This window comes from Hakea prostrata, chromosome 10 (assembly GCF_041222555.1).
Source record: "Hakea prostrata isolate BN-2017 chromosome 10, UWA_Hpros_2, whole genome shotgun sequence".
Taxonomy (NCBI): Eukaryota; Viridiplantae; Streptophyta; class Magnoliopsida; order Proteales; family Proteaceae; genus Hakea; species Hakea prostrata.
Genome location: NC_142609.1, coordinates 6397296 through 6410328, shown reverse-complemented (window position 1 = coordinate 6410328; position 13033 = coordinate 6397296). Strand labels below are relative to the sequence as shown.

The following is a 13033-nucleotide window of genomic DNA, read 5'->3' as shown; positions in this document are numbered from 1 at the left end:
TAGTACATCTCATGGACTCGTGAATCTATCCAAAATAGAAACTATGCTTTCTAGAAACTACCAAAACTTGTGTAGCAAGATTCATACATTAGAAAGAGTAGCATATCTAAAAAGGAAACAAAGAACAATGGCATAACACTATTCATATTACTGTTCACATTCACGTGAAGAGTAACAGCCCAAACTTCAACAATTCGTATGGACAAATGCATTCAGATCTGATGCCAAGCTTACTAGGTGTTTGTTGTAGCTACCCACCAGTTGCTCCTTCTCCAAGAAGATGTTCATAGTCATTGCCTCAAAGGATTGTCATTGGGCTTACACTCTATCCTGAGAAGCATCACTTTCAAAATGTCCAATGGACAATTCCAAACTGCAAATTTTCTACCGGCTGCCATAAATCAGGCTCACTACTACATTAAGAAATATCAACCCTAATTAACTAAGGAGTGATTATAATGTTGCAGCTTCCTCCTATTCAATAAGTTCATTTTATACCCTTGAATTAAATAAACTTAATGTAATCCTTTCTTCTAAGGTATAACTTTCTGCTAACCATAGAAGGCCCTTTCATCCAAACCTGAGTTACATACATAAGCACAAAGTAGATGATCAGATTAGGTAGTGAATGTTGAGGTTCAACTCTTATTCCACAAGTTCAAAGTCAAATAAATGCAAAGAAATCCTCAAGATTTTATACATAACTATGTAAACGCATCTGTGATTCTCAAATTTCTTACACAAACATTTTAAGATCTTGAATACAATCGTGGGAAAGTCAGAATTATCCTGAAAACTCAGTCAATATGATGCAAGGCCAAGATATTCCATATGTTGCTCCTATACAGATTTCAGCCACCTTGTCAACATTCAACTCACTTTATAATTCCTCAACCCTAAAATAAGTACTATTTTGTACATTCAGTGATTTGAATGTTTCTTTATTATTTTTACTGGTCACTTCAGAATGAATTTCCTGGGTGATATGGTATAATCTACTCACAGAGAATATCCCAAGATGCATTCTTCACAAGAGAGTGTATCAGATAACTTTAAAAGGCATCAAAAGGAATTTTCACATCCTCAAATAATCCATTACAGAGATGTATCTGTTTTTCTGAAGGGTCCTTCTTTGGCAGTTAGAATGACTGTATTGTAGGTCTTGTAGATGCCAGGAGTCCGGATACCGTGTTTAAACTTATAAAAGATAGGAAAACAGTGGGAAGGCAGGAAGTCTGCTGATTACCAGAAGAACTCATAGAAATCATCACTGGATCCAAACATTCAATCCCTTCACGTAGATGAAAATACAGGATGTTCTTCATTGTGTTCTTACGGGTCCAGGTTGCTCAACTTGCAATGTAGGTATTAGGCATCAGAAATGGCTTCCAGTTACTCCATTACGTTTCTATTTAAAAATGCCAATTAAGGAGCTCAAAAATGCATCTCATACATCCTTGTTCACATCTATGACACTGTAATTAAAAGAGACGAAAATGCATCTCATACATTCTCATTACAGCGTTATAGTGATCAATCAAATATTAATGGTATCCAAAGGTAAATATTTGCATCCAACGGAAAGAAATACTACAAAAGCTTTCACAATGTTCTTTGTTCCAAGAAATCGGGAAACTCCCTGATCATCTAATACCCGAATTTATGACAACAAGATTACCCAAGAAACACGAGCTGTAGAAATAGTCGTGAACATTCCTTTATCCAAACATCCAATTAATTTCGTTGTAACATTCAAAAACAAAGAGAGAGCAAACAAAACAATAGAACATCTCCAAATTAACTACATGAAACACACACAAAAAAAAGGAGACGAACTTCATAAACCGACTGAAACCAAAACAGAATTGGACAGATTGTTCAATAGTAGCTCAGATCAACAAGCATTCCAAGAATGACGGCAAATGCCAAAGCTGATCAAACAAAACCATGAGAATACACAAAGATCTTCAAGACTTGGTGATCAAAAACCTTAACAAAGAGTATCACATTCAGTTTCAAGAAGTAGTAGGTACCTCTCTGGTTTCACTATCACTTTTTCTCTTTTCTGACAATGAAGCACAGAGAGAAGAGCTGGCAATGTAAGGGATGCTTTAAGACTGAATAATTGCTCTCTCTCTCTCTCTCTCTCTCTCTCTCTTCCTTTTGAGCTTTCTGAGATTTCAGAAATGGAGGAAGAAAGCAAGAAACGAAGAAACGGAAAACCAAAAGATATATCCGGTCACGGTGGCACCGACCATGGTGAGTAGGACTGTAGTCTGTAGGAGTGGGAGATTTAGAACTACGAGAAAGAATGATTCACATGAGTCACACATGGTCAGAAAAAAAGAAATTCTTAGAAAAACATATAAATAAAAAAATAAAAAAGAATGAAAAATAAGTAAGTATAAGAATTCATTATCACTCGAGAATGAAAAATAATTTTGTGAATTTTATTAAAAATAAATTATGAAATGAAAAATAAATTTGGTATTCAAAATAAAAAATTATTATAAAATAATAATGAGCAAGTGAGAAAAGAAAAGAAAAGAAAAGAATTCTTTTATAAAAGAATGTGTATTGATTATTTTACCCTCATTGTAACTAGAAAATTTGAAGTAAATATTTGCATAAATGAAGAGAATGAAATTCTCACTATAATTCATAATAGACAATAATTTATTATAGATTTTTGAGACTTTTCTATTATTTTAAATTAAAAAAAAACTGATAATAGATGCTAAACAATTTAAAATAATAAAAAAATTCTCATAATTGAGAATGATAATTGATACTAAAAAGAGCCTAAATTGCATGAAAATCTTTTGTTCTAATTTTTTAATGTTGAGAAATTTTAAAACAAATAAATAGTGAAAACCTTCATGTAATTATCAGTCCTACGACGATGGGAGAAAAATAAAAATCTAAACACAAGGAGAGCACATGATTTAGAATTTGTAATGTAGACCAATCCATCGAAGCCTCGGAACCATTTGGTTTGGCAATAATTGATAGACAATCCGAGTAGATAATAATCCTCTATGACTTTTAACACTTTTGTTAGGAAAATCTTCTTATACTTATGCCTCAATGGTTGTTACTAAAAAAGAAGAGTCAAACTTGCACTTGGTTGCCACAAAATTTTCTCCTAGTTCCCAAATCAAAACTACTTGACCTCCTTCCGCCATGATGTTTTCCAAGCTCTGTCCATATAAATCACAAAGTATTCCAATTGTGCCATTACAAATACTATTAAGTCATAGTTAGATAATATCATAATTTATAAAGTGTTGCCCTTAACCCTTGTTTATACCATGGGAAAATTTCCTTCATATATGTATTTAGAAAAGATTTATTTCATAAGGCTGTTTAAAAAATTTACTCCTTTTATATATAATGGACAGAAATTTCGATTCAAATTAATTTGAACAATTTTTTTTTTTGAATTTATGAGTAAATTATATTAATCCTAAAATCAAAATTCAATTGATTTTCATCAAAATTAATTTGAATTTCCATAATGTGTTTTGGTGGCATTATAAATTTTATTTTTTTAAGGGAGTAAAATGTTTATTATATACATTATATTAAGCAAAATTTTCCAAATATAAGTAATATTTTAAAACATTCTTTTCACATTATTTTTCTCTATTATTTTTCTTTCGCCATTTTAGGGAAACATATTCACTTGATTTAAAACATTTTTTTCACATTACCTAGTAAGGTAAATTGATTATTTTATTTTTTTTGGCCCAAAAGTTTAGCTGTGGATGTTTTTCTTGAACAATGGTGGCAATCTCTCATATAAAGAAAAATAAAGAATGTTTTTACAACGGCTCATATAAATGTAGTCAAATCAAGTAAGCTTTAGCTAAACCTTTGTCCCTCTATACCCCCTTGTTCTCATCTCCTAGGCTTATGGGCCATTGTTCTTTATGAATAATTTTATGATAAAAAAAAAGTTTCATTCTACCAAAATTAAACAATAAAATGAAGTGAATTAACTCGACACCTTGGTCGTCCTGCATTGTTTGAAACAGGATTGTAATTAGGAAACTCATCCTGTCAAGAATAATTAACCAATACTTTGAAAATAAGCAAAATAATCACTTCAAATTTTCAATTGTAATAATATTTTTTTTAAAAATCAACAATAAATGGTCTTCATAGAAAGGATGGAGTGCTGACACTGAAAAGGGTGAAAGGAAGTGAAATAATGGTATTATCCATGGAACGAAAATTCGTTCGTTTTGCCGGTTCGCCTGGCAGCGAACTCAGCAAAAGGGCGAAATATCGCCGAGATTTTGCCAATCGCAATAACTTCATCTCTCTTCATTTAATGCTCTTTATTTAATGCTTTATCAAATACCAACTTTACATCTTTGCAAATTTCAGACTTACAGTTTCGGTGCAAATACCCATGTAAGTCTGTAAAGTTGAAAAAGTTAACAAATATAATATATGATATTTTACAAAAGTAAAAGCCGTGTCTTTCACTCTTTCTAACTCTCTCTCTCTCTCTCTCTCCCACTCTTCTTCAGTTCGTCCGTCCCTAACCTCTCCGGCGGGTGAAAGAGCTTGAAATGGAGTGTGAGACAGGTTTTTCCAACTCCCTAGCTCCGGATGCTGAGGCTGCTACTTCTTATGATCAGGTGGAAGAGCTTGAAATGGTACATAGAAAGAAGAGCTGCTGAAAAATCCATCTTTTGTTTTTGTTTTTTCAAATCTAATCTGATTTTGGTAGAGGCCCAACGGAGGATGAGAAGAGAAAAGAGAGGTATGAGGAGATTGGTCTGTTATTTATTGTAAATATGTGGTTTTTTCCTCAGTAATCTAGTGTGTGACGAAGTTCTCCTTCTCTCCGGCCATTCTCTTGCGATTCGTCGGAAAATTGTCGATTTCTCGGCGATATAAGTCAAATATCGTTTCGCCCCCTGGTATCGTTTCCCCTAGGGGCGAAACTCGCCGAAATAACTTTCCATGGTATTATCTAATAATCCAAGGGGTTGACTCATTAATAAAACCAACACTTCATAAGTAAGGGGTAAAAAATCAAATCTCATTGGGACCAAGATTTATGTTTAGATATAAATTACCACTTCCTCTACATATAAAAAAACAAGGAGAAAAAAAAAAAAAAAAACTTTCCCATGGTAATATACCTAATGCAGATATCAATCCAAGGTTGATATTGATCTGAAGAGATTCTGTGCTTTTAAATTTTTGCTAATGAAAGACTAAAAAATATATAACAAAATTTTCTCATAATATAGGGGATGAGTTATGGGTGACATCTTGGTTCTTGTTAGACTCAACTGCATTGTTTGGTTGCAAGCAACACTGAACAAGTAAAGTGATTTTCTCTCATTAATAATAAACCAATTTAGGGTTAGTTACATAATCATATCAGATATTAATTACACTCCAACCAAAATCATAAATATTTGTTGGGAAGTAATTATTTGTCTTCAAATGTGGTGTACGCTAGCTATCCTTGCTCTCCCTACCATCTTCTTTTTCTTTTTTTTTTTTTTATAAAATATTAGCTGAAAATATTTTTTATTTGGTTGATAGGGAAAAAATTTCCCCAAACAGGTTCTTCAGCAGGAATTATACATACCACCTGTCACTGCGACCCATAGAGGCCCCACCTTATAAGATACCCCCACAGTGGACCCTTAATGGGCCCAGGCCCATAAACCCTATTAAAGTACAATCAATAGGGAACTTTAGTTGGGTCCATCTCAGTAACCCCACTTTAGTGGGTTTGGGTCATTGTCCAGGACTTAGAGCCAACCCATCTTTTTTCCCCCTTTTGGTAATCAAACCAACTGTTTCCCCTCCTCACCATCTTTGTAAATGGGAGTTATAAAATGATAGTTAGCTCCACTACACCATACCCCCTTTAAGACCCTATTCCATTAATAGGACTTCAAGTTCATAAAAAGTATAGAAACCAGAACATGATGAGCAATTAATAAAGTTCCTTAATTAATTGGATTAGATTTTATTTATTTTGATGTTCAAAACCAAACCCCTCAAATGGGAGGTATATGCAATATTTTGCAAACTCAAAACTACTTCAAATTGAAAATCTAAACTTTTGTAAAGATTGGCAAATCTAGATTAGTTGGTACTGTGAACGTACTTTTGGCATATTGGTGACAACTTGCTATGTAGAGGTAGTAAAAATTTAGGGGTGTAAATGGACCGGATTCAGATTGGATAGTGGTAATACCATATCCGCGTCCTAATATATTCGGACGGATTCGGATAATATCCTATCTGTTTTCGGTCAAATTCAAATGATAATTAGATAGTTATTTTCTTAAGTAGCTTTTTTTAAATGAACATGAATACAGATTGAATACAAGTTTTCGACTACCTGTTTACATCTTTATCATTTTATTTGTGAGGGATAAGGTTGAAATTTAAGAATTTAAAAACTTTGGTAGCTATTTTAGTAGAAAATCTAAAAAATAGTCACATATCATAGGTAAAAAAAATTTATAAAATAAGAAAAATAAATCTAAATAAGTAACTTAATCGGATAATTATATCGGACAGATAATATTCGGTAAAAAGGGGTATACCATATCCATATCTTATTAGTAATCGAACATATTCAGATACCCATAAACCGATTCGGATGCGAATTCAAAAGTGGATGTCGATTATCCATTTACAACCCTAAGTAAGACTAAGGAGGTCTTGAGTTTGAACTTCCGTCCTTTCTCAATCCCCCCAACCAATCACATTTAGAAATTCAAAACAATTGAAAGAACACAAAAATTTAACATGATTCACACGCCAACTAATTGTCAGAACAACATTACAAAAAATTCTCACCCAAAAACTTTAGGAAAAATTCTCAAATCTCACAGTGACCTAATAGGAAAAAAATAGGGTACATATTTATAGATTTTAATCAGATAAATGAGTCAATCCATTAGATCAGACCGTAACATACTACGATATACGAGAACTATGCCCCCACACCCCATCATATGGGCTTGAGGTAATAATTTCAATCATAGATCTCATGAATCGGATCATTCGAATTGTCCATCAACATATACCGGGAAGGATCCATCTTCAAAATCGAATATTAGAATTTAGATCACAACATAATTTTTTTTTTAGTGAAGTCGATCTCAATTAATTCAGGAAATGCAACAAGACTAAAGAGTCCACTAGAAGCTGTCCTAATTTGGTTTAGAAACCAATTAAAAGGTGTTTATATGAACAATATGACAAGACCTTTAAGCACAAAGCTAACCCACCCATGAAATGTCACTAGCAAACCTAAACTTCACATCATTCAATCCAACCAAACTATGAATGTCAATGGGCCATATTAGCCAACTCAGTCATTCTTTCTTTTTGGTAAACTAATTCAATCTTGCTTTTGTGCATTAAACTACTAATTTACCTTCACTTTAGCTTCTTTATCAGATTTCTATGAGATTAATTAGTTGGTATGGACAAAACTAAACTAGAGGTCCTTGTTTATACATATAAATCCCATAATGGTGGAAAGTTATCATTTTGCTTTTGGCAATATAGTTGAACCATATGTGGGCTTGGTTAAGCTCATCATCATGTGTTCATAAAAAGCTGGTCGGTTATAAAATATATAGTGGCTGGTGGGTTGCTTGATTTAGAACCATGGGGTCCCTAGGAACAAGACATGGTGGGTTTTTGTCACATGCCTATGGTGGATTAGGGCTAGAGATGTCAAAATCAGACCAATCTAATTGAACTGACTATAGATTAGATTAATCAATAATCATTTAGATAAAGATCAATATTCTTACATAAAAAAGTTGACAACCAATCAATAATAAAATGGAACAACTAATTATTGTTCTCTTGTATTATAGTTTAATTATTAATAAAATTCTATTTTGTATGAAATTACTATAGTTTTTTCTCTCCTCAGGATTAAAAGACTGTTAAAATTGAACGTATAATGTAAATTTTGTCGTTAGTTAAAATTACTTGCGGGTCTTGATGAATTCTACTGATTAGATCATTTTCTCTGATTCTTATCTCTCTTAAGCTCTAGTTTAAATCATCTAGAATGATGCCAAAAGGATGATTTACTACAAAATGTAATTAGTATTGTTTTTTAAAAATTATTATAGTTATATACAGCTAAATTTGAACATATCTAAAACTAGATGAAAACATTTTACCTTAAATCTTAATTGATCAGTTGTTGTTTGGATTGGCAATGTCAATTAAAACTATATAGAAATGCCAGTTAATTGATTGTAATGTCGAAATAGAAATTTAGCATCATTTATGAGAACTAACAAATTCTAGAAGAAATCAATGAGGCCATCGTTACTCATGCCAACAACACCATTGAAAAGGAAGGTAGAAAACACAAAAGAATAAAAATACAAAAGAAATTAAAGCCTCTACCCACTACCACCCACAAATTTTCAAGGGATTATATTGTTTGGCACTCATTTTCCCTTTTTTTTTTTATTACCATCAAACCAGTCATAAGGATTGACAATCCTATAAACCTAGGGAATGGGAGAAAAAGATGTGGGAGGGATGAAAAGTTTGAAACCAGAACCCTTTGAATCGTACTGCTTCAATATAGGAGATTACCATTACTGTGACATAAACACAACTACTCTTATCACTTTCTTGTGTCTTTCATGATTTCACCTTTCTAATTCTCATGATGTTACATATTTTCTTCTTTTTCGAAAAAAGAAAATAAACAAAAGCATATTATTGTTTTTGCTGCAACTTGTCTTTCTTAGTTTTTCAGGAGTTGATTTTATGTAGGAAGGGGGTTTCGGCCTTGTGGTTCAGTCCAGTCTCAACCCTATTTCAAGTTCAAAGGAGGTTTACCTAGTAAGAATTTGATAAGCCAGACACTATTTTGCATTCCTATCGAGAATTATTATTCTTTCTATTGCAATGGAAACCGTATACAGTTGATGCATACGAAAATAAATTTAAATATGTCTTTGCTAACAGAGATAGTGATTTTAAGGGGTTGAACTATTGAAATATTGGGGATGGATGTACAACTACAACAAAGAACACAAATAAAAACCCATTCATAACAATAAATAATTTACAGTGATTTAACAAAATTACCAGCGTCCATCCAAGAGAATAAGAGATTTTACTATTTCTTGAAAAACTTCTCTACAACCCTCTCAATCTTACAAAGCATTATCTTATGCTTGTTCTCCCTGGTTTTTCTACTGAGACAACATTTATTGGAAAATTTAAAAGTGATTTCAATAATACCAGCAGATTCAGGACAACCACTACCACATTTTCTTTCCTCTTTCAGAAAAGACCAGCTTCAAGGTTTGTTGCTGGCATTCATGGTTTATCTCGTCTAGTTGTTAAAGTAGGCTCTAATTATATGAACCACCAGCAAAATATAAGACACACTCAAGCCCAACATGAAACCTCTGGACCCGTAGGCTGAAAAGCTTTTGTTTTTCCTCCACTAGCTGCTAAATACTGAGGAAGAAACGCTAGCTTTTTTTACTCCACTCATGCGCCCATGCCGCCCATGCCACCCATGCTAAGATACAGAGCTGCCCATTCTGTGGGCAATGCACCAGGCCCACTCTACCTCCAAAGGAACAACTTTTATGATTTTACAGCATCATCCTGACAAATACTTCCTCCTCTAAAATTTGAATACAAAGTTCTCAACTACATCTATTGAGTATCTGTGAAAATTATAGCTTTTCAGTAGGAAATCGTTTTAAAGAATGCTTTAATTTGACATTGACCCTTTTGTTAATGATTTAAGCACTTCTAGCTAGTAATGGGATAATTCAGTAATTTTCCTGAAATCCCATGCAAAAATGACTGTTTTCCAAGTGAAAAAAAAATGTGGGATAAGGGTAGGGTAGGGTGGGGTGGGATTGTGGGAGTGGCTTGGTTGAACTCTAGGTCTCATTTGCTTGGTTTTTGCTTGGGTAGTGCATCTAACGTGGTGGTGCTTGTGGTGCCCACCATTGGATGCACATTGCATGGTGTTTTGAGCGATTGAAGTTTAATGAAATCCACATGATGTGTATTCAACAATGAACACCACAGGCAACAGCACATTAGATGCACAACCCAAGCAGTATCCGATTTGCTTAGTCCAAGTGCAGCCCAAATTTGGGTGGGGACGTATCTTCCTAACCCTAGGCTGTCCAACGTCACTAAAATGTTTGGATGATGGATATGTGCCCAACTTTAATTTTAGGATCATCAATTTCCTAACTTTTTTTAACTCCAGTTTTTTCTCTTCTCCCCATAACCCGAGTCGTTATCGGTTTCACATCCTCTACAATTAGCAATTCTTTGTAATTAACCATTTAACTAGTATTGTAACATGTGACAATAAATTATCCAACATCTTCCATCCTTTTCCTATGCTTTCTTCGGCTCCTACGATGTGACCCCATCATCACCACCTCCTATTTCCCCTCCCATGAGCCGTCGTCCATGGCCTTTCATTTGTCACTTTGGCTTCTTTTCTCATAGATTTTCCTTTTTCATTTTACATTCCTCCAACCCTGTCTTTTTCCTCCCCCTTTTTTTTTTTTTTTTTTTTTTTTTGTTTTTTTTTTTTTTTTTTTTTTTTTTTTTTTTTTTTTTATTTTTTTCCTTTTTATCATTTTCACTCACAACTCTATCTAGTCTTATTTTCCTCTCTTTTATATATATATATATATATATATGAGAAAAGAAAGAAGATTATGTTAAAGGAGAATTGGTAGCACACGTACAAAGATTGTATAGAGATATCTGGCCATTTACACTCTGACTCCTACAGCTGCTTTTAAAACCTCATTCAAAAACCACTAAAGAGGAAAGACATTTAGCATCAAAGCATTGTGTAGTTGGTAATGAGCAGGATCTCTTAGTAAAGAGGTCATGCCTGCGATGTTTTGTATGGTATATGACTATCCGTATTGGTTCCTACCCTTTATATAAAGTTATCAATTTAAAAAAAAATGAATTTTTTTTTTTGAAATCACACCCAATTTTTTCGCTTTCTCTTTTTGATCTCCCAACCTTTCCACTCTCTCCACCTGCAATCACAAAACCAATTGTTGGTCCACTTCTTGCAAATCAATAAGAAGAAACACATTCACCTAAGATAGATTGTGCATAGAATGGAAATATTGACAGCCAACATTGTATAATGAGATGACTGTGATCTTCAATTAATATGGGAACGTGAATCACCAAGATTGCATCCTGAGGTAGTTGAGATCTTCAATTGAAAATACAATTTCTTTGAGGGAAATTGACATATATAAATAAATATTATATATAACATGTCCAAGATAATTAAAAAAATAAATATTTAAACTATCATTCAGTGATAATATAAGAAAGATGTCAATGCAGAATTGTTTTATCGGTAAGAACCACGTCTTTAAGTGAAGAGGTTGCGAGTTTGACATACACAAAGGTGTTTCCCTTGAGAATGTAGTCGAGGTGTGCTTAAGCTGGCGTGAATGAACCTCAAGTTTAAAAAGAAAAAAAAATAATAATATAAGAAAGATTAGTTTGACCAGTGTTCATGTCATGTACGTAGTGCAAAAAATTTCAAGTTTGATTAATTAATATAAGATTTAATGAGACTGCCTATTGAGACATTAACATGAATAAGATTTTTTTTATTTAATTATAATGAAGTAATAGTTTTATATACTTTTATGTTTTGGTAAATGTTTGAAAAAATAATGCATTTGATTTTCCACTAATTGATCTAGGCAACAACGAATTTCCCTCCTTCAAAAGATTTTCTTTCTCTACAAGTTCAAGGTTCACAATTCTTAGGGTTTTTTTTTTGCAGAAACAGTTGAAACTGCTTGTTCGGGCAAACCTTAGTTCCTGGAGGGGGGGGGGGGGGGGGAAGAAGAAGCAAGAAAAACTGAGAGAGGTAAATGTTTGAAAAAATAATGCATTTGATTTTCCACTAATTGATCTAGGCAACAAGGAATTTCCCTCCTTCAAAAGATTTTCTTCCCAAGTTCAAGGTTCACAATTCTTAGGGTTTTTTTTTGCAGAAACAGTTGAAATTGCTTGTTCGGGCAAACCTTAGTTCCTGGAGGGGGGGAAGAAGAAGAAGCAAGAAAAACTTTAGGGTTTCTATTATGTTTCAAAACAATGTGATACACCCTTTCTTATAGAAAGATCTCTATGTGTTTCAGAATTTCTTACGACATGAGTTATTGAGTTATAAGGTCTCTGATAGGGTTCAAAAAACTATTTGAATTCAAATTTGAACTATACAAGAGTTTGAGTCCAGATACAATTCATCTTGAGCTATTATCGCATGTGCATGCAAAGAGTCCTTCTGATTGATAAATTGTTATCACATGAGATTGATCAGAGTTTGAACTCCTATACTGTGCAGGAGTCCATTAAGGTTAGGATTTTGTGTGAGCAATTAACCTTGTGAAGACTTATTCATAAACTTATCATTAGAAGGAAAAAATATTCTAAGGTTCAAAATATGTTTCTAATGTGTAGTCATTAAAATACTTATTGGTATCTTCTCAGCATGGTTGAATGAATTCCAAGAGCAGCCATCATGACATAGGGAAGACTTTGTCCAATGTTTAATGATCTCTTTATTAAATTTTGGGAGATCTCCCAACAGTTTTGTGACTATGCTACCTGAAAGGAAGATTATTTATTCATGTGAAAAGGATAGTATAATATAATACAAGGGATCAAAATCAAAACCCTATATAAACCCTAATCTCCTCCACTTGTTATCCAACCAACTCTCATAGCTACTGCCATTTTTTAATACATGTAACCGGTATGTGTCAAATTAGTGATATTAAAATGAAGTTGAAATCAAGGTTCAAATTCAAATTTTGAAACTTTTATCATCCAAAGGCTGGGAATACTTGACAGACACATCCATAACTACAAACAATTTGAATAAAAAAACAAAAAATGCCTAGAGGAGAAGTAAAAAGAGATTAATTATTCTTTAACTCATTGCGAAAGGGCAACAAGTCTAATA

The 13033-nt window shown here is 33.1% G+C and overlaps 1 protein-coding gene across 1 annotated transcript in view; it reads right to left on the bottom strand.

Annotated features, from left to right (window-relative positions):
• The window catches only part of VLN2 (villin 2), a 52815-nt gene extending 50539 nt beyond the window's left edge, over window positions 1-2276 (bottom strand). Inside the window, exon 1 of the mRNA XM_089136217.1 lies at window positions 2034-2276. The gene's annotated coding sequence lies outside the window, so the exon portion shown is untranslated. The remainder of the gene's footprint in view (window positions 1-2033) is intronic.
• Between the last annotated feature and the right edge of the window lie 10757 nt (window positions 2277-13033).